The 20,851-nt window shown below is 37.2% G+C and overlaps 1 pseudogene; it reads left to right on the top strand.

Annotated features, from left to right (window-relative positions):
- Nucleotides 1-3,498: 3,498 nt before the first annotated feature.
- Nucleotides 3,499-11,986, top strand: LOC143641245 (tripartite motif-containing protein 51-like; annotated as a pseudogene).
- The last annotated feature ends 8,865 nt before the right edge of the window (nt 11,987-20,851 follow it).

Here is a 20,851-nt window from a genome sequence, read left to right as displayed (position 1 = left end):
ATGGGAAAATTAGTGTAAAGCCCTGTGGAGGGAACCTGGGTCGTGAAAGTGCCATATGGGAACAACACTACATTTATGTGGCTCCACTCACATCCTAACACTGTAGGAAAATGGAAGAAGAACCATTCTTCTTCATTGGAATCACATTCCAAATATTCCACATCACATTTGGAAAGTAAATTTTATTTAATTCATATTTTTTTCTTAGATTATGTCTGTTATTTAATTTAGTCATATAAATTTTGACAAAGTTGGAGGTGGAAGATAAAACTTTTCTTCTGAAACTTTTGAGTTAATGTCATACCCCATAATAACAGATAGGTTTATTTATTAATCTTGTCCTTTTGTGTTTTTTCATGAGAAAAAAATCTGTCTCAATTATTACTTCTATCACTTTATTAAGATTCATTTTTCTTTCCTGAGGACATTAAAGAAGTTGTGTATTTATTTATTTTTTAAAATTAAAACTTCAGTGACTTTGAAGTTTATTCTCTCTTCTCAGAGAAATCCCCATATTTTAATATTTTTATTTTTTATTCCTAATTTTAAAATCTTCTCTTATGAAGGATTATTTTTAATTATGTTTTGGGGATGGTGAACCACACTTGAGCTCCTTTTTATTTTTTTTTATTTAGAGACAGGATGTCACTAAGTTGCTTATGACCACACTAAATTGTGAAGGCTGGTCTTGAACTTGTGATCTTTCTGCCTCAGCATTGCAAATTGCTGGTATTACAGACATGTGCCACAGCATCCTCTTTTTTTAATCTGTTTTACACCAGACATGGTGGTGAACACCTGTAATTCCAGTGACTTGGGTGTCTGAGGTAGGAGGACTGCATGTTCAAGGTCAGCTTTGGCAACTTTGTGAGATCTGTTCCTCCCCCCCCAAAAAAATTAAAATATAATATAAAGAGGCTGGGTAGGTGCTCAGTATGAGAAAGCTTACATACCATGTGTGAGATCCTATATTTAGTGTTCAGTACTTAAAAAAACACGTTTCTGAATGGTAAATATTTTTTAATCAAATTTGTTGTTCTTCCAAAGAGTAACAGTAAAATTATTTAAAAAAATATCTTTACATAGTGGAGTACAATATGCTGGATGATAATTCTTTTTTTTCCACCTCATATGTGAAGTCTAACTTTTCTCTAAAGTGTTTAAGTATTTTGATCTTTTCTTTTTGTTAATGCATTCTTTACTATTTATCCCAGATTTATTATAATACAGTCATCTCTTAGTATTAGTAACCTGTAAAGAAAAAAAATCTGTAGATTCTTGAGTCCTTAATATGAAATGGTGAAATATTTACACATAATCTACATGCTTCAAATATCTCTGGGTTACTTATGCAATCTAATAAATGAATGTAAAAGTTATGTTACACTGTATTGTTCAGGAAATAAAAAGTCTGAACAAAACATGTTCAACATGTGTGTGTGTGTGTGTGTGTGTGTGTGTATATATATACTGAATTCATAAATGCAGAACCCACAGGTATAGAGGGCCTATTGTAACTACTACTGTATTAATATATGCACCTTGAGTGTATTTAGAAGTTTTATTTTTAAATGATATAAATGCTGTCCCTTTATAGCTTAAACTTTTGAACTTAATTTTAAATTACTAAGACAGTGGTGAGAACCGCAAAACAGTGGCAATAGGGGCACTGAGAAGTTTCCCTGAAATATCCAACTCCAAGAGTCAGAACCCAAGTATTTGAACAATAATTTATTTTAAGTCATAGTTTTATGTGGCTGATTGTCTTTCATTTGATGTATCTTAAGTTATGAAATTTTTTCTAGTTAATAATTGTGAATTACCTCTGAAGTCTATCAGCATTACAATATTTTCCTATTTTCCACTTAAATTCATCAGTGTTACTAAGAACTGGAAGATCAACTACTCAGCATTGCTAGAATAAAGATTTCTGTTAAGATATGATTATGCATATTTTAGATTAAAATAAGTCTTCTCAGGCTGTGGCTGTGGCTCAGTGGTAGTGCACTTGCCTGGCAAGTGTGAGGCAGGGAGTTCGATTCTTAGCACCACATATAAATAAATAAAAATAAAGATCTATTTAAAAAAAGCAAGAAAGTGTTTTAAAAAAATAAAATAAAATAAGTCTTCTCTTTTGTTTTAAAAAAATTAAGAGGAACATATAACTTTAACTGTGCTCCAATTTTTCTGCCAGAAATCAGGATTATAATTGTTAGAGTACCCAAGAAATAAGGTTGTGATGAAAATAACATGTTGATTGTAATAAGATTATTTTTTAAAAATAATTTATCTAGTTTTTTAATACTCAAGATTAAAACAGAAACCAAACCAAACAAACAAAAAACATTTTTTTTATTTCTTACCCTTACAGAAAACCTAGATTGGTTTTATTTTTTGAATTGATGTGGTTTATGTGTGCAATGGTTAAGGTGAATTGTCACCTTGGTTGGATTAAGAAAGAAAGAAGATTTAGAGTTTTCTGGGTGGGTCAAGAGGGTGTGTCTAGGAATGATTAGCAAATGGAATAGCCAACTGAAATGAAGACTCTCCCTAACTGGGGGCAATACAGTCCAAAAGGGTGATGGATTGGATGGAATAAAAATAGGAAGAAGAAAGAAGCAACAGCAGATGCCATCTTGATCCTCTTTGAACTGTTTCTTGATTGCTGTTTTGAGCATCTGAAATTGTCTGATACTGATTTCTTCACTCTTCCAAAGCAGACTCTGCCAGTGATTCCCTAGGGAGTTTCCAGAAACTTGCAGTCTTTGACTTGGAATTGATACCTCTTGTTTTGAAGCTTAAGCCTCTTGAACTGTACAGCTAATTGTTCTTCCAACTCTCCAGCCTACAGGCATCCTTTGTGGAACACCCAACTTCTGGTCGACCTAAAAAAATACCATTTTATAATTATACTTCATATTGGTTTCCAATATATATATTTATCCCAGATTTATTATAATACAGTCAACTCTTAGTATTAGTAACCTGCATATATACATTTGATTTTGTGAGTTTTACTTTTAAAGAGCTGGGCTCTTTCTAGTGAACTTCTCATACTTCATTGGCCCAAGTAGACTTTCCCCAATAAACCTGCTTTCATTTTCCTTTTATTGAAAAGATGAATGGAAACAATTATAATTGTATGTAGGCCCCTTATGACCCAAGTCCTACACCCACAGCCAGATGATTAATATTCAAATTTCTATTATGGTGGGAGCAGAAACTCAGTATGGCCGGAATATGAGTTATCTAGTCAAAATTATGCCTGACATAATGCTGAAGGCTCTCCTTGTGCATCAGTTCTTTTGTGTTATAGAATAGAGTTTGTACTACTTTAATGACCATTTTTTAAGAAAATTAAAATGTAGTTATTACTCCCCAGGTATGGGTCTGAGGAACCATTTTGCCTAATCAGGCTCAGAAATAACATGTTGCTGCTTCTTCTTCTTCTTCTTCTTCTTCTTCTTCTTCTTCTTCTTCTTCTTCTACTTCAAAAATATGGATTCCAGAATCAAGCAAGCCTTCAGGAAGAAAATCATCTGCCCTATCTGCATAAAGTACTTTATAGATCCAGTCACCTTAGCCTGTGGGCAGAGCTTTTGTAGGCCCTGTATCTACCTTGGCTGGCATGATCTCTCAGTTCTTGTTACCTTCTCTGTATGCAAGCAGATGGTACAGAAGAAAGACTTTAAAACAAATGTTTGTGTGAAGAAACTGGCAGCCCTGGCCAGAAAAAAAACAGTCTTTGGCAATTTCTGAGCTTGGAGTAACACATGCGTGAGGCTCATAAGGAGATGAAGAAGAATTTGTGTGAATAAGACAAGAACTTTCTCTGTTTGCTCTGCTCTAAATCCCAGGAGCATGAAGCTCACAGACATGGCCAATTGAAAGTGCTTCTGAGGAGCACAGGGAAAGTGATTCCTCTGAAGATCCATTCTTAAAAGATCAAAGAAATCAACATGGGTGTGTTTTCTTGGGGGAACAGATGACTCTATGTTTCCCATTCAGAATGCCTTCTGGGTTCCAAGTCTCAGGCTTCCCATATTTGACAAACGTCTGAAAGGAACAAAGAAAACATAATGACCCTAGTATTTTCAATGAGGTTAATTTATCTCTCATTTCTGATTTCTTCCCTATGTGAAGGTCTGAATGTTACACTATTATTTTTGCTGCTTCTCTAACTTATGGTTCTTGTACAGAATTATCTGCTGAAGAAAATGCAATGTTTATGGAAAAAATATTGTGAAAGTCACAGAAATCTGGCCATGGAGATATTGACAATGGACTCATGGGAGGTTAGTGCTATACTTCTGCCTTCAACATAAACTTAGGGGTCCTATATGCAATATTTAAAGTAGGAAATAGATCTGAAACTCTAGTGTTCTCTAGGAATGAACAAGAAAGGGGAGGAGTCAATAGTAAAAGTATTTCCTCAGTTTCTAGTTATAAAAGTTTGGCCCTTAGATAGGGTTTCTATTTGAGACACAGATACTATCAAAATCACTCTGCTTTACTACATGTAAAGGTACACTTAGTACTTACACAACAGGTATAAAAAACTAGGCCATTTCAAAATGTCATATGTGCTGGGATGATGTAAATGGCAGGCAAAAGTGGCATTTGGTAGTTACTGAAAATTCAAATGTAGCTTCCAAAGCAGATTAAGCTGACTGCTAGTGAAAAATAAGTGGTGATAAATGGGTGCAAAATTTCAGAGAGAGGGATAAATGGTTCAAATATAAGAACAGTCTGAAATTACTCCAAAGAATTAATATTTAACAACATAATATAAAGTATGGAGGGGAAATATGAATAGTAAAGCAGCTTTGTGTTTGAGTAGAAGATTACAAATTTGATAATAATTTTTAAATAACTAATTTTCTTTGTGGATGTTTATCCTGAGTGTCTTATAATTTAAATTAAAATTAATTTAAAAATTGTTTCATGATAACTCTATTACAAATAATAAGCTAAATAACATGCAGAAAACAAGGCTGCAAAAATCTCTTATTGGAAAGGTTAAGATACAAATCAGAAAGGAAAATGACCGTCATGTAAATAAGTAAAGTTCTTGATATATTAGAGCATGATAACATTTTTTAGACTAATTAAGCAGGAAAGGTGAAAATGAGTAAAAGAGCACAGACTGCAAATTAGGTTTAAATTTTAAATAGTTGGTTGCAAAATTTTTAACTAAAAAAATACTTTAAGATTAAGTTCTGAAGAGGAACATAGCCATAGAATGTCATCCCAGAGAGAAGCACATGATAAATAATTGCACTGGTATATTGGGAGGGAGGTTACTGAAGTTATGGTGAAGTTGATGTCATAGATTGGAATGACTTTTGAAGAGAATTTAAGAAAATGGTCTCAGAAAGATAATAAGATCAGGTGCTAAATGGCACTTCAGTATTACAGTTAGCTGGATGAAGTGCTTGGAGATGACTATTGTACTCTGAAGTTACAGTATGTAGGTGTAAGTGACTTGGCTTAAACTCAAGAAGAGTGAATGGATTTCAATCTATTCGTTGTAGTCTAAAGTCCTTAAGTATGAAATGGGTTATGTTTCCTCACATATGGGTTGGAAAGGATAAAACAAAATTTTTTTTGTGTGTGGATTATTTTAGAAAACTCTTTATTATGAATTAAGTGAATTTAACCTGTTGATTAAAACTGTTGGCCATGATGAAGAGAAAAGGACATGGTAGTGCAGTCTTGTAATCTCAGCTGATTGGGAGGCTAAGGCAGAAAGATTACAAGTTTGAGTCTAGCCTCATAGAATTAATTAGAAAGAAAAAAACGAGCCATGAGTATTTGTAAAAAAGGAACGGAATAAAAGTTTGTGGATTCTGAAAGTTTGACAAGATGAAGGCTTAAATATGATTGTTAATAATACAAATAAGAATCTGGGAGTTTATTTTATTTTTTGTTTGTCCTTTTAAAATACACATGACAGTAGAATGTACTTTGACCTATTATTAATACTTAGATTTTAACTTATTCTGATTAGAATCCCATTCTTGTGATAGTACATGATGTGGAATTCCAATGGTTGTATATTGATATATAAACATAGGAAAATGAAGTCCTAGAATTAGGGAGTTTCGACAGGATTTAGAGGGATAGGTTCATATTTTGATGAATTTAATTTTACTGCAGAACTAAATAAATTTAAGAAGAGAAGCAATCAGAGTTGAATATGGGAAGATGCCTCCATTTTACTATGAGGAAGAATGGCATCATTCAGACAGGATGCAGAAAGAGAGAAAAGACATTTTTGAGCAGCTCAAAGAGAGTATAACCAGAATGATTCATATGACAGAGATCTCAAGAGGACCTGAATGAAATATGCCACAGACAAGATGTGGAGTCATTCAAGGTAACTACTGATACATGGGGATATAGGACAGGCATGTATAGCTATTGCATTTTACAACTGAAATCCACTTCCCTTGTTGCTTCAAGTTTGGTTGGACAAACATATCTCTCCACAACTGTGATTACTTTGCTACGAGGTCACTTCTTCCATGAAATTCTAAAAATAAGGATCCCTCCTATGTTATCTGTAAGTAACAAAAATGTATGTAATGATTAATGGATAGTCCCCTTCTGAAAATCAATGACATATTTGGGACTTTTAGAAATTCACCAAGTTGTAAGCTGCACATGGGTATTCTTGTTTTTTTTTTTATTTTTATTTTTTTATTGGTTATTCAAAACATTACAAAGATTTCAGAATCACATCGGTTACACATCCACATTTTTACATAATACCATAATAGTAACTGTTGTATTCTGCTACGTTTCCTATCCTCTACTATCCCCCCTCCCCTCCCCTCCCATCTTCTCTCTCTACCCCATCTACTGTAATTCATTTCTCTCCTTATTTTTTTCCCATTCCCCTCACAAACTCTTATATGTAATTTTGTATAACAATGAGGGTCTCCTTCCATTTCCAAGCATTTTCCCTTTTCTCTCCCTTTCCCTCCCACTTCATGACTCTGCTTAATGTTAATCTTTTCCTCCTGCTCTTCCTCCCTGCTCTGTTCTTGGTTGCTCTCATTATATCAAAGAAGACATTTGGCATTTGTTTTTTAGGGATTGGCTAGCTTCACTTAGCATAATCTGCTCTAGTGCCATCCATTTCCCTGCAAATTCCATGATTTTGTCATTTCTTAGTGCTGCGTAGTACTCCATTGTGTATAAATGCCACATTTTTTTATCCATTCATCTATTGAGGGGCATCAGGGTTGGTTCCACAGTCTAGCTATTGTGAATTGTGCTGCTATGAACATCGAAGTGGCAGTATCCCTGTAGTACGCTCTTTTGAGGTCTTCAGGGAATAGTCCGAGAAGGGCAATAGCTGGGTCAAATGGTGGTTCCATTCCCAGCTTTCCCAGGAATCTCCATACTGCTTTCCATATTGGCCTCACCATTTTGCAGTCCCATCAGCAATGTATAAGAGTACCCTTTTCCCCATATCCTCGCCAGCACTTGTTATTGTTCGACTTCACAATGGCTGCCAATCTTACTGGAGTTAGATGGTATCTTAGGGTGGTTTTGATTTGCATTTCTCTGACTGCTAGAGATGGTGAGCATTTTTTCATGTACTTGTTGATTGATTGTATGTCCTCTTCTGAGAAGTGTCTGTTCAGGTCTTTGGCCCATTTGTTGATTGGGTTATTTGCTTTCTTATTGTTTAATTTTTTGAGTTCTTTGTATACTCTGGATATTAGGGCTCTATCTGAAGTGTGAGGAGTAAAAATTTGTTCCCATGATGTAGGCTCCCTATTTACCTCTCTTATTGTTTCTCTTGCTGAGAAAAAAAATTTTAGTTTAAGTAAGTCCCATTTGTTGATTCTTGTTTTTAACTCTTGTGCTATGGGTGTCCTATTAAGGAATTTGGAGCCCGACCCCACAATATGTAGATCGGAGCCAACCTTTTCATCTATCAGACGCATAGTCTCTGATTTGATATCAAGGTCCTTGATCCATTATGAGTTAACTTTTGTGCATGGTGAGAGGAGGGGATTCAGTTTCATTTTATTGCATATGGATTTCCAGTTTTCCCAGCACCATTTGTTGAAGATGCTATCCTTCCTCCATTGCATGCTTTTAGCCCCTTTATCGAATATAAGATAGTTGTAATTTTGTGGATTGGTTTCTGTGTCCTCTATTCTATACCATTGGTCCACCCGCCTGTTTTGGTACCAGTACCATGTTGTTTTTGTTACTATTGCTTTGTAGTACAGTTTGAAATCTGGTATCGCTACACCTCCTGATTCACACTTCCTGCTTAGAATTGCTTTTGCTATTCTGGGTCTTTTATTTTTCCATATGAATTTCATGATTGCTTTATCTATTTCTACAAGAAATGCTGTTGGGATTTTGATTGGCATTGCATTGAACCTATAGAGAACTTTTGGTAATATTGCCATTTTGATGATGTTACTTCTGCCTATCCATGAACAGGGTATATTTTTCCATCTTATTCACAGACATAACAAGATGACGTGATTCAGGAATATAGAGCTTATTGCTACTGCTTTGTGTCTGCTCACCTGAGACACAGGGTCTTTAGACAATTGCTGGGATTTATTTATGGTTGCAGCAGAACCCAGACTCCACAGCATCATCCTCTTCCCCACACACAGAATATTGATGAACCACACTTTACAACGATTCTATAGTGGACTGTGTTCTATTGAGTAGAAAAGAAGTTGGAAATGCACCCTAGGATGGAAGACAGAACTTCTTAGGAACTAGTAGATTCTGGAGCTGATTCAAAAATCTCACACTGTACTTAATGGTAGAGGGATCTTGTAAAAATCACTCAGAATTTTTATTTTTCTTTTCCCAGGTCATTGGAGACACAATGTACAGGTGAATGTTTACATGCCTCCCAACAGATCTTTTTGCAGTTTTTACAGTACTTGTCAGGACTATTACAGCGCATGATTCACTGGAATACTCAGTCCCTCTTGTCATTGATCTACTTTTTTCTTCCCCCACCTAATTTGACATCTCTCTTAGTTCTCATTCTCAGTAATTTTAGGAGTAGCTTCAATTAAAATGTTGCAAAAGAGAAATTATTTCAAAATCCTTTCATTCCTGGTTTTCTTTCCAGTTCTGGAAAGCCTATGCAGATGAAGGAGAAATACTAAGTGTACACCAGGTTGATGAAATCAAACAATTCACAGAGCTAATAGTGGGAACACAGGCTAACAGGAGAGGTAGAGTGCTCCAATGTGTGAAACCTCTAGAGATTTGTTAATTTTGTATGTATAAGTTGAGAGTTTAAAATTATAGTTGAAATAAACTTAAAGCATTAGAACTCTGTGGGTCCTCCAGGCAGCTCAGCTTCAGAAACCAGATATCACTGCTTAGAATTCTTCTGACAGTCTCCCTGTGAAGGAGGCAATAGCCAGTTCTAGTTCTTAGAGACGCTTATGATTGCAGATAGGGAGATTTCAGTGCAGACTGGAAATGGACACCAGATTTTTACTCTTATATATATGCAAGTGAACAGAAAACTAAGCATATTTACAGAATTTGAGGAGTAACAGAAAGTATTAATATGTATTTCAACAGCATTTAAAATATATTTAAATATTTAGGAACTGTGAATAAGAGTTAATTTCAAAAAGTGATGATTTCTGTATTTCCACACCTGTGTGTTACTAGAATTCTTATAAAGGGTTATATCAAGAAAAGTCATGATTTTCTGACTTTACATATGTTCACTGCATCTTCCTTATTGCAGGATTGAATCTATGCAGCTGTATATAGCCCAGCCTCTGAATCCAGAACTCAGTGCAGGGCCCATCACTGGATTAATCCACAGCTCAATTGCTTTCAAGGTAAACATAAGCACTTTGGTAGTATTCTCATATGTATTATTTGTTCTTAGGACCACATGGGTGGTATTTCCCTTTTGTTAAATATCTTACTTATTTTTATAAATAAATAATATGACTGAAAATCCTTGAGTATGTATCTATAGTCAAATTTACACTGTAAAGAGTGAAAAATATGGGGCTGGGGATGTGGCTCAGGTGGTAGTGTGCTCGCCTGGCATGCGTGCAGCCCGGGTTCGATCCTAAGCACCACATACAAACAAAGATGTTGTATCCACTGATAACTAAAAAATAAATATTAAAAAATTCTCTCTCTCTCTCTCTCTCTCTCTCTCTCTCTCTCTCTCTCTCCTCTCTCATTCTCTCTTTAAAAAAAGAGTGAAAAATAAAAAAGAAAACTACATAAATATAATCCAGGCTCATATGTCCTGAGGTATATATAAAACAAGCAATATAAAAATTGGTAATTTTAATAAACAGAGCTATACTCAGATTTAAGTTTCATTATTCAATTTCACAAACAAATTTATGCAGTTGTTCAGTATGTTCAGTATTTAAAAAAAAATGGCCCTGGCATTTTAACTTGGGGCCTCCCACATGTTAGGCAAGCACCATACCAGTTAGTCAGATATGCAGCCCGCAGTATTTTTTGTAACAGACTCTCATGAATTTGCCCAAGCTGGCATTGAACTTTTTATCTGCTTATCCCAGTCTTCTGGGATTTCAGACATAAGCCACCTTACTCTGCTAAATTTGAATTGTTAGGAAAAGCTTTGGGGGGTAAATAGTTGAATAGTACTTTATGTTGTATATACCATGGGTATATATGATTTATATGACATAAAATTTTGAATAGCTATAGAAAATCTAAGAAAATAAATCAACTTTATCACCAAGAAAGGAAAATAAAAATAAAAATGATTTTAGTTTGCTCAATATAAATAGCTACATGTTAAATCTCATAAATTCAGGGCAGTGCAGAACATGCAGAAAACTTAGGGATAGTGAAAAGATTTGCATAAATAAATATTAAATTATTCTTTCTAAAATCACAGGATTTGAGGAATAACAGAAAGGATTGAAGTGGATTCCAGCAACATGTACAATATATTTGAATATTTAGGAAATGTGAATGAGAATTAATTTCATAAAGTGATACTTTCTAAAATATATAAATAGATTTTTATACAGTTGCTTATAAAAGCTTACAAGAGAGAAAATCTTCACCTCTGGTCCAAAGAATGACACCTTTTTTTTTTTTTTTGAAATAGGAATTTTTTTTTTCTGATAGTTATTTTTTATGTCTTCAGAGAGTTCAGGACATCCTCTCTGTATCTATTTTGAAACAAAAATAAAATTAAAAAAATTGGTTTCATATTTGACTCAATATTTGATTCTTCACATTGTCAACAAATTTATGAGTCTGTGGTAAGGAATTTATTTGTTCTGTAGAATTACTATTCATGCCCATAATGTATTAGATTTTTACATCCAAAATCATTGTTGCTTTTACAATTTCACATTTCTCAGTAATATTATTTCTGCACAGGAAGACTTTTTTTTAAAGACTTTAACTTCTTATTTTTTACATTCATGTCTGTAATATTTTTCTTACAGTTGCTATTACTTTGTGTCCTGAAAGAGCCAACTGCCGCGTCTTCCTGTAAAGAGAGTTGAGAAGCATGAATGTTGGATGTGATCCACAAGGTGCCTCCTGGATCAATCTAACATCAGAATGCTTTCTTGCGTGGGGTACTCAGACTTTTACCATTGGCAGATATTACTGGGAGGCGAAGTGGGAGACCCTTGAAACTGGGCAACTCTTGGAACTGGGCTTTTGGAGTCTGTAATGATTATTGGAAAAAGAACAGAAATTACAAGATGGATGAGGTGGAGGGGCTCTTAGTTCTTGGATGTGTTAAGGAAGGTTTCTATTGCACTCTCTTTACCACCTCCCCAATTGTACTTCAATATGTACCAAGGCCCATTAGCCAAATAGGAGTATTTCTGGGTTATTAAGTTAGAACTGTGAGCTTTATTAATGTTGCTCAAATTTGCTGATATACAGGATTCATTCCTGTACCTTTTCTCCCTATCTTTAGCTTGTTTTCTGCTGTAGTCACTTCTGACCAGACATAGATAAGGACTATGCCCCAATGTATGGGAAATTCAATATCTAAGGAAGCCCTCCACCTTGGGTCTTATCAAACATGACAAACAGGTTGCATTTTGTTAATTTTACATTCCTTCTAATGTTGTGAAAATCTATTTAATGTGTTATTAATTATGGTGATAATATTAAAAGCCCATATATTCCTAAAATTTATGTTTTTTAAAAATTTATTTATTTGAGGAATATAATTGCCTATGGTACATGAAACAGAATATACTTCCTGGTTTTACTTTATTCCTGAACTGTCACAAATGAAAGAATAGATAAAGTATGATTTAATAAAGTTAAAATTCAACCTAAGAGAACATGTCTTTTTCTCTAACCAAACAAGCATAAACATAAAGACTCAATGGTTGTAAGAACATAATTTTCTCCCTTCTTTTTTATCTAACTTTAATTTACTCATCTTGGTCCATTTTCTGTTGTTTTCAGACAAAATCTGCAACTGAGTAAATTATAAAGAAAAGATTTACTTACCTCACAGTTCTGAAAACAGGTAAGTTCTACGTCATGGTGCCTCAGTTTCTTTTGTGTTTCATGATAAATCTGCTCACAGCAGAGAAGCAGAACGAGAAATCTTTCAGTGCAGAATGTTGGACGACAGGGGTGGCATCCTTCATAACAATGCACTTTCTTAAAAATAACTCTCCAAGGGCCCAGAATTCACTCTTTTATTTAGGTTCAGTCCCAGGAGAAAGGCACTGATCATTTTTCATGACTTAAAGGCCCCATCCCCAAACACCACTGCTCTATGAAATTACACTTTAACTTGGTTTTTATTGAGGACAAAGCATATTCAAACCATATTACTATATATTTATCCTGTCCATAATACTGAGTAATCATGCTTAATTGTTAGTGTGATGATTTCTTTTCTAAAATTATAATCATACATGTGAATATTTACAATTATTAGTATTCTCCTTTGCATTGGCAACCACAAGATAATCAATCTAGTGTTGAATCTAATAGTTATACAAGTGGACAAAAAGAAACCTGAGCCCTACCAATACATAGTCCTTTACAGATTGACTTAAGGCTCATAGAGAAATTGCCCAGACAAGACATAAAAACAATAATCATTGAGGAAAAATTCAATTGGTCTGAATTAAAATTAATGACTGTTTGCTTAAAAATACTATTCCTCAAGAGTAAACATACAAAACTGGAGTTGGAAAATTGCCATGCACTATAAGCTGTGCCTGTAGCTACTTGGAAGCCTGAATAAGTGGTTGGTTTGATTCCAGGTGTTCAGAACAAGATCTTCTATCAAAAAAAAATATATAACTAGAACCACGCATGATTGTAGATGCCTTTAATTGGAGCCACTTGGAAGGCTATGGCAGTATGGTCAGAGGTTTACCAAGGCTCTAAGCAACTTAGTGCGATATTTTCTCAAAAAAATAGAAGTGACATGGTATGTGATTCAGTGATAAAGCTTCCCTGGGTTCAATTCCCAGTGCCCCTCCCTTCAAAAGAATATATTTACCAAGTATCTATGAAAGATACAATATATATGCATCATTGATACTATGTTGGTGGTTCTGAATTGTCAGTTTGGATTAAAGTATGCTTAAGTTTAGGATGCTTCTGGGAATGTCAATGAGAGTGTTTCTAAAATGATTGTCATATGCGACAGCAAACTGAAATACAGACGCACCCTATGGCAGCCATAGGTTGAGGCCCTGGATGGAATAAAAGTTGGAAAAATGAGGCATCAATGCCCTCTAGCTTGATTTTTCTTGAGGGGTTATAGATTGCTGCTGCAAAATTCTGAGAGCATCAGACTTCATCTCCTTTACTCTTCCAAAGTGGACTCTGACCAGTGAATATCATGTTGTTTCCACGTCTCTGATCCCACTAGGGCTACATCATTAATCCCTCTTGTTCTGAAGCATCAGTACCTTAGACTCAGCAGCTATTGGTTTCTCCAGAACTCCAGCCTGAAGATAGCCATTGTGAAATTATACAGCTTCTGATTCTGTAAGCCAATGTAATAATCCCCTTTCAATAATTATATATACCCTGTTGGTTCTGTTCCTCTAGAGAGCCCTGACTAATAAAGATGCATAAAGTTTGGTAAAAAAAAGAAAAGTAAATCTGCTAAAAAAATTAAATAACTTTTCTTGAATGGTAACATCACAAAACAGAAAACGCATTTGTAATCAGTGAAATATGAAAAAGTACTCACTTTTATGAGACATTAGATTATTGCTAATTCAAACCATAAATTGAATCACTAGACCTTGATAAGAATAAATCAAATTTAAAGATGAATAATATGTGTTGACAAAAATGTAGAATAAAAGAAGTTTACTCAAGGCTAGAGAAAATATTAATTGAAAAAAAATTTTGGCTTACTTACTGAGAGGATTTCCTAAGGCTTAGATATTCCAGAATGGATAAATATATATTATCAGCAATTTCTACATACACTTGTTAGGTAAAATTTATACGCAATGTTGCTTCTTTCAGCACTTCAAATAATGCCCTAAAATATGTAGCCAAAAATACTTACCAAAAGTAAAATAGATAAATAAATAGTTATAAACTCATGCAAAGCAATTCTATGAAGCAATGAAAATGAACAAACTCTCATTTCGAAAATGTGAATGAATCCCAAAAGCGTAAGCTGAAAAAAAATACTCAGTTTTTCCACTGTTTGTATCTAAGGAAAGATATATTGGATATTTACTAAGAGAATATGGTTTAGATAATTTTACCACACACACATGCACACACACACAACACACACACACAAACACACACACACACACAATATCAATGGGGGATTATTTAAATAAATTGCAGACTCCATGAAATAACATTAAAAAAAATTTTTTTTGGCAGGGTGCTGGGGATTGAACCCAGGGCCTTGTGCATACAAGGTAAACACTCTACCAACTGAGCTGTATCCCAAGCTCCAAACTTAAAATAGTAAATAACTTCATAAGAAAATACTTATACAGGTCAGTATGAACTGGGAATAAAATATAGGACAAATTGCAATTGAGGGGAATATCTTTTCTTTATCAGGAGAATGATTATCTCTCCTGTTTTACAAAACTTTAAGCCACAAAGAGAAGAGCAAAATATATTATTGCGTTTGGGGAATTACAATTTTGGAAAGGAGAAATAAAGATATATAAAAATCAGTGAAAAACTTTAAAGCAGACACAAATATGTGATTAGTTAGACCTATAGGTAAAGATAGACATGATCACTGATAAAGCCCCTCCTAAGACTCAGGGTCATGGAATGTGCTTAAGATCTTGGCTTTATTAGAATCACAAAAATGCTCCTATATCCTTCATATTTCCATTGCCCAATGAGACTAGCAAGTGATGAGCAACATGTAAAAGAAGTTTGTCTGAGAGCCTGAAAAGAGTTTATAAAGAGAAATAGAGTGTGGAGCAGTTATTGAGACAAACTGGTGAACCAGTCCAACCGTAAAAACAAAGTAATGCTAGGTGAATATGCAGCCCAAAAGCACTGAAATAATGACATCAATAATGAATTCCAAACCAACTCAACTTTTCACCAGATTAATTCAGACACTACACACAAAGGTAAAGTCTAGTATGTGAGAAAGCCTGTCAGTTTACATTCTACATTATCACAGAATTGTTAGATTTTATAAGAAAATTATAGCATATAAAAATAAACAAGAATAAAGTAAAAAAAACACCACTCAGACACCAAGCAAACAACCATACTACATTGAGATGTGACACAGGTGCTGGAACTCTTTACAGTTAGATCAGTTGGCACAGTTCTATAAAAGGTGGGTAAGGTGTCCTTGCAATTTGTGACTTTGTTATCTTTTGTTTGAACTTTTAGGGTTACTTATATAGAATGGAAAGGGAAAGGGAATAATTTTCTTTTTGCATATATGTGGTACTGGGAATTGAACTTAGAGGTCCTCTATCATTGATCTAAATCTCCAGGCCTACTAATTTTTTTTTTATTTTGAGCCAGGTCCTTGCTAAATTGCCCAACCTATAAACAAACATGTGATTCTACTGCCTCAGTCTCCTTAGTAGCTGAGTTTACAGGAGTGTAAAACCATTCTAGCTACAAAAATGACATTTTATACAATGTTTTCATAGATAGATCAGATTTATTACTTTTCTACAGATCACTCATTTATTTCAAGTTTGGTAAAGTCTTTTATTTATTATTCTGTTTGATATTAAAAGGCAAATTTTAAAAGTTAAGCTATTGATATAAACCTTAAAAAATAAAAATAATGAGAAAGAAACATCGAGATTGAATTGTGTTCTAAAGGTTCATGATGTTGGCTACATGCAAAAGGATTAACAGTGTGCCACCCTGGCTGTCTGTGCAGAATGTCTGGGTTTTTAGCATGTAGCTTCCACCTCCTGCCTGTACCATGCCTCCACCAGCATAAGAGATAGAAGCAGTAAGTAGCTCAGAGGTTAAGTATCTTGATGTCACCGACTCACAGAGTATTTGGCAGGTTTTTTCTCTCCCCTGTAATACTCCCAAACACTTCAACAGGAAGTAGTGAATGGTTTGCTGGTTCCCAGGTAAACTCAAGTTCATTGCTAAATTTTTAGCGGCATTAACATTGTCTGAAACCAGCCCTCCCAACCATTTTTTTTTTTTAGATCGTCTTGCTCATTTTCACATTCTGGCCTTAAATTCTTTATCCTTCCGAATAGCCTCAGCCTCTTGAGTACCTGGAATTATTGACATAAACCCCTGTGGACAGCAGCTGTCTCAAAATTTTTGCCTGAGCTAGAACTTTTAGATAACTGCTTTATCCAAGGTGTCAGAAATTACTGTGACCACATTGCGCGTTCCAGATGGGAAGTATGACTGCCCAAGCCAGTGTTCTAAAGCTTGTATCTCCTTGATTTATCTTTTAGGGAAGAAATTTAGCAAATGTAAACATTTGAGATCTCTAGAAATGAGGAGCTTTCCTCATCTAACACTTTGAAAATCTGGGGAAAAAAAACAGGGCCTCATGGGAAGCCTAATGCCTTTGTAGCTCAGGAAATTTCAGGGCAGCTACTTCTTCTGAACACTCTCCCTTAAAGCCCAGGATTCTTATATTAGAAATCAAAGCTTGAGACCTGCGACTCACCAGCAGATCAGGCCCAGCAACCCGCGGAGTGGCAGAGCCACCCCCGCGCCTGCAAGGTAGGCGCACTTGCCACCCACCGGCAGGTCAGGCCCAGCAACTCTCGGAGGGAAACAGCTGCTCCACACGCATGCAAGGTAGGCGGAACCGTGACCACCAACAAAACAGGCCCAGAGGCCCGCCAGACACATCGCCCCGGTTGGGGGAGGGGCAGAGCCGCCGGGCGCTTGCAAGGTAGGCGGACCCACGACCCACCAGCAGAACAGGCACAGCAATCCACAGAGCGGCAGAGCCACCCCCCAGCCTGCAAGGTAGGCAGACCTGCGACCCACCGGCAGGTCAGGCCCAACAACCTGTGGAGGGGCACAGCCGCCCCACGCACCTGCTAGGTAGGCAGAACCATGACCACCAACAGAACAGGCCCAACGGCCGGCCATATACATCGCCCTGCCCCAGTTAGGGGAGGGGCAGAGCCGCCGGGCGCCTGCAAGGTAGGCGGACACGCGATCCACCAGCAGAACAGGCACAGCAATCGGCAGAGGGGCAGAGCCACCCCCCAAGCCTGCAAGGTAGGCAGACCTGCGACCCACCGGCAGGTCAGGCCCAACAACCTGCAGAGGGGCACAGCTGTCCCACGAGCCTGCTAGGTAGGCAGAACCGTGACCACCGACAGAACAGGCCCAGCGGCCTGCCAGACACATCGCCCCGCCCCAGTTGGGGGAGGGGCAGAGCCACCGGGCGCCTGCAAGGTAGGCAGACCTGCGACTCACCAGCAGATCAGGCCCAGCGACCCGCGGAGCTGCAGAGCCACCCCCGTGCCTCCAAGGTAGGTGTATTTGCCACCCACCGGCAGGTCAGGGTCAGCAACTCTCGGAGGGACACAGCTGCTCCACGCTCGTGCAAGGTAGGCGGAACCGTGACCACCGACAAAGCAGGCCCAATGGCCCGCCAGTCACATCGCCCCGGTTGGGGGAGGGGCAGAGCCACCGGGCGCCTGCAAGGAAGGCAGACCCGCGACCCACCAGCAGAAGAGGCACAGCAATCCACAGAGTGGCAGAGCCACCCCCGGAGCCTGCAAGGTAGCCAGACCTGCGACCCACCAGCAGGTCAGGCCCAAAACCTGCGGAGGGGCACAGCTGCCCCACGAGCCTGCTAGGTAGGTAGAACCGTGACCACGGACAGAACAGGCCCAGCGGCCGGCCAGACACATCACCCCGCCCCTGTTGGGGGAGGGGCAGAGCCGCCGGGCACCTGCAAGGTAGGCAGACCTGCGACTCACCAGCAGATCAGGCCCAGCAACCCGTGAAGCAGCAGAGCCACCCCCACGCCTGAAAGGTAGGCGCACTTGCCACCCACCAGCAGGTCAGGCCCAGCAACTCTCGGAGGGACACAGCTGCTCGACGCGCCTGCAAGGTAAGCGGAACCGTGACCACTGACAAAAAAGGCCCAGTGGCCCGCCAGACACATCGCCCCGGTTGGGGGAGGGCCAGAGCTGCCACAAGCGCCTGTTAGGTAGACAGACCTTCATCCAAAAGACAGAACAGGCCTAGCGGCCAGAGGAGGGGCAGAGCTGCTGCTCACACCTTCAAGGTAGGCGGACCTGTGACCACCGAAAGAACAGGCCCACCGAAAGTACAGCCACAGCGGCCTGCCAGCATGGTAGGCACATTGCCCCAATTGGAGGAGGAGCAGAACCACCGCCAAAGCCTGCTAGGGAGACTTTGCAACTATACAACAGCAATATAAATATATAGGGGGAAAATCAATAACACAACAGTTTCACCAAGCAGAAAGAAACGTGATCAGTATGCAAAGACAAGGATAGAAAGGACCACAAGAAATGCAGGTCAACTCAACTTTAGAAGAGGTAATATCTGCAGTAGATGGAATGTCAGATAAAGAATTCAGGATATACATGCTTCAGATGATCTGGAGTCTCAAGGAAGACATTAGACAGCAAAATCAGACAATGAAAGACCACTTCGACAATGAATTACATAAACAAATCCAAGAAGCAAAAGATCAATTATACAGGGAGATAGAGGTTATAAAAAACAAACAAACAGAAATCCTGGAAATGCAGGAAACAATAAACCAACTTAAAAACTCAATTGAGAATACTACCAGCAGAGTAGAACACTTAGAAGATAGAACATCAGACAATGACGACAAAGTATTTCAACTGGAGAAGAACATAGACAGATCAGCAAAGCTGTTAAGAAACCATGAGCAGAACATTCAAGAAATATGGGATAACATAAAGAGACCAAACTTAAGAGTCATTGGGATACAGGAAGGTATAGAGTTCCAAACCAAAGGAATGAGCAATCTATTCAATGAAATAATACGAGAAAACTTCCCAGACTTGAAGAATGAGACAGAATCCCAAATCCTAGAAGCCTACAGGACGAAAAATGTGCAAAATCAGAAGAGATCCACACCTAGACACATTATAATGAAGATGCCCAACATACAGAATAAGGAGAGAATTTTAAAAGCTACAAAAGAAAGGAAGCAGATTACATTTAGGGGTAATCCAATCAGGATGACAGCTGATCTTTCAACACAGACTCTGAAAGCTAGAAGATCCTGGAATAACATATTTCAAACACTGAAAGAAAATGGGTTCCAACCAAGAATTGTGTATCCAGGGAAATTAAGCTTCAGGATGGAAGATGAAATTAAAACCTTCCATGATAAACAAAAGTTAAAAGAATTTGCAGCTAGAAAACCATCTCTTCAAAACATCCTCAGCAAAATATTACAAGAAGAGGAAATGGAAAATATCAATGAAAACCAACAGTGGGAGGTAGCATAGTAAATGGGGGGGGGATAATCAAAGAGGAAAACTAACCATGTTTAGTAACATAAATAAACAAATACGGCTGGAAGAACAACCCATATCTCAATAATAACCCTAAATATTAATGGCTTAAACTCACCAATTAAGATACACAGGCTACTAGAATGGATCACAAAACAAGACCCAACAATATGCTGCCTTCAGGAGACGCATTTGATAGGAAAAGACATACATAGACTGAAGGTGAAAGGTTGGGAAAAATCATATCATTCATATGGACTTCGGAAACAAGCAGGAGTGTCCATACTCATATCAAATAAAATAGATTTCAAGCCAAAGTTAATCAAAAGGGATGAAGAGGGACACTACATACTGCTCAAGGGAACCATACACCAACAAGACATAACAATCATAAATATATATGCCCCAAACAATGGTGCAGCTATGTTCATCAAACAAACTCTTCTCAAGTTCAAGAGTCTAATAGACCAACATACAATAATCATTGGAGACTTCAACACACCTCTCTCACGACTGGACAGATCTTTCAAACAAAAGTTGAATAAGCAAACTATAGAACTCAATAACATAATTAATAACCTAGACTTAATTGACATATATAGAATATACCACCCAAGATCAAACAGTTACACTTTTTTCTCAGAAGCACATGGATCCTTCTCAAAAATAGATCATATATTATGTCACAGGGCAACTCTTAGACAATATAAAGAAGTAGAGATAATACCATGCATCTTATCTGATCATAATGGAATGAAACTGAAAATCAACGATAAAAGAAGTAAGGAAAAATCATGCATCAATTGGAGAATGAACAATAGGATACTGAATGATCAATGGGTTATAAAAGACATCAAGGAGGAAATCAAAAAATTCTTAGAGATAAATGA

The sequence above is a fragment of the Callospermophilus lateralis genome, unplaced genomic scaffold (genome assembly GCF_048772815.1).
Source record: "Callospermophilus lateralis isolate mCalLat2 unplaced genomic scaffold, mCalLat2.hap1 Scaffold_922, whole genome shotgun sequence".
In the NCBI taxonomy this organism is placed as follows: Eukaryota; Metazoa; Chordata; class Mammalia; order Rodentia; family Sciuridae; genus Callospermophilus; species Callospermophilus lateralis.
Note: the sequence above shows the minus strand (reverse complement) of the source record. Positions and strands in the feature narration are given on the sequence as shown.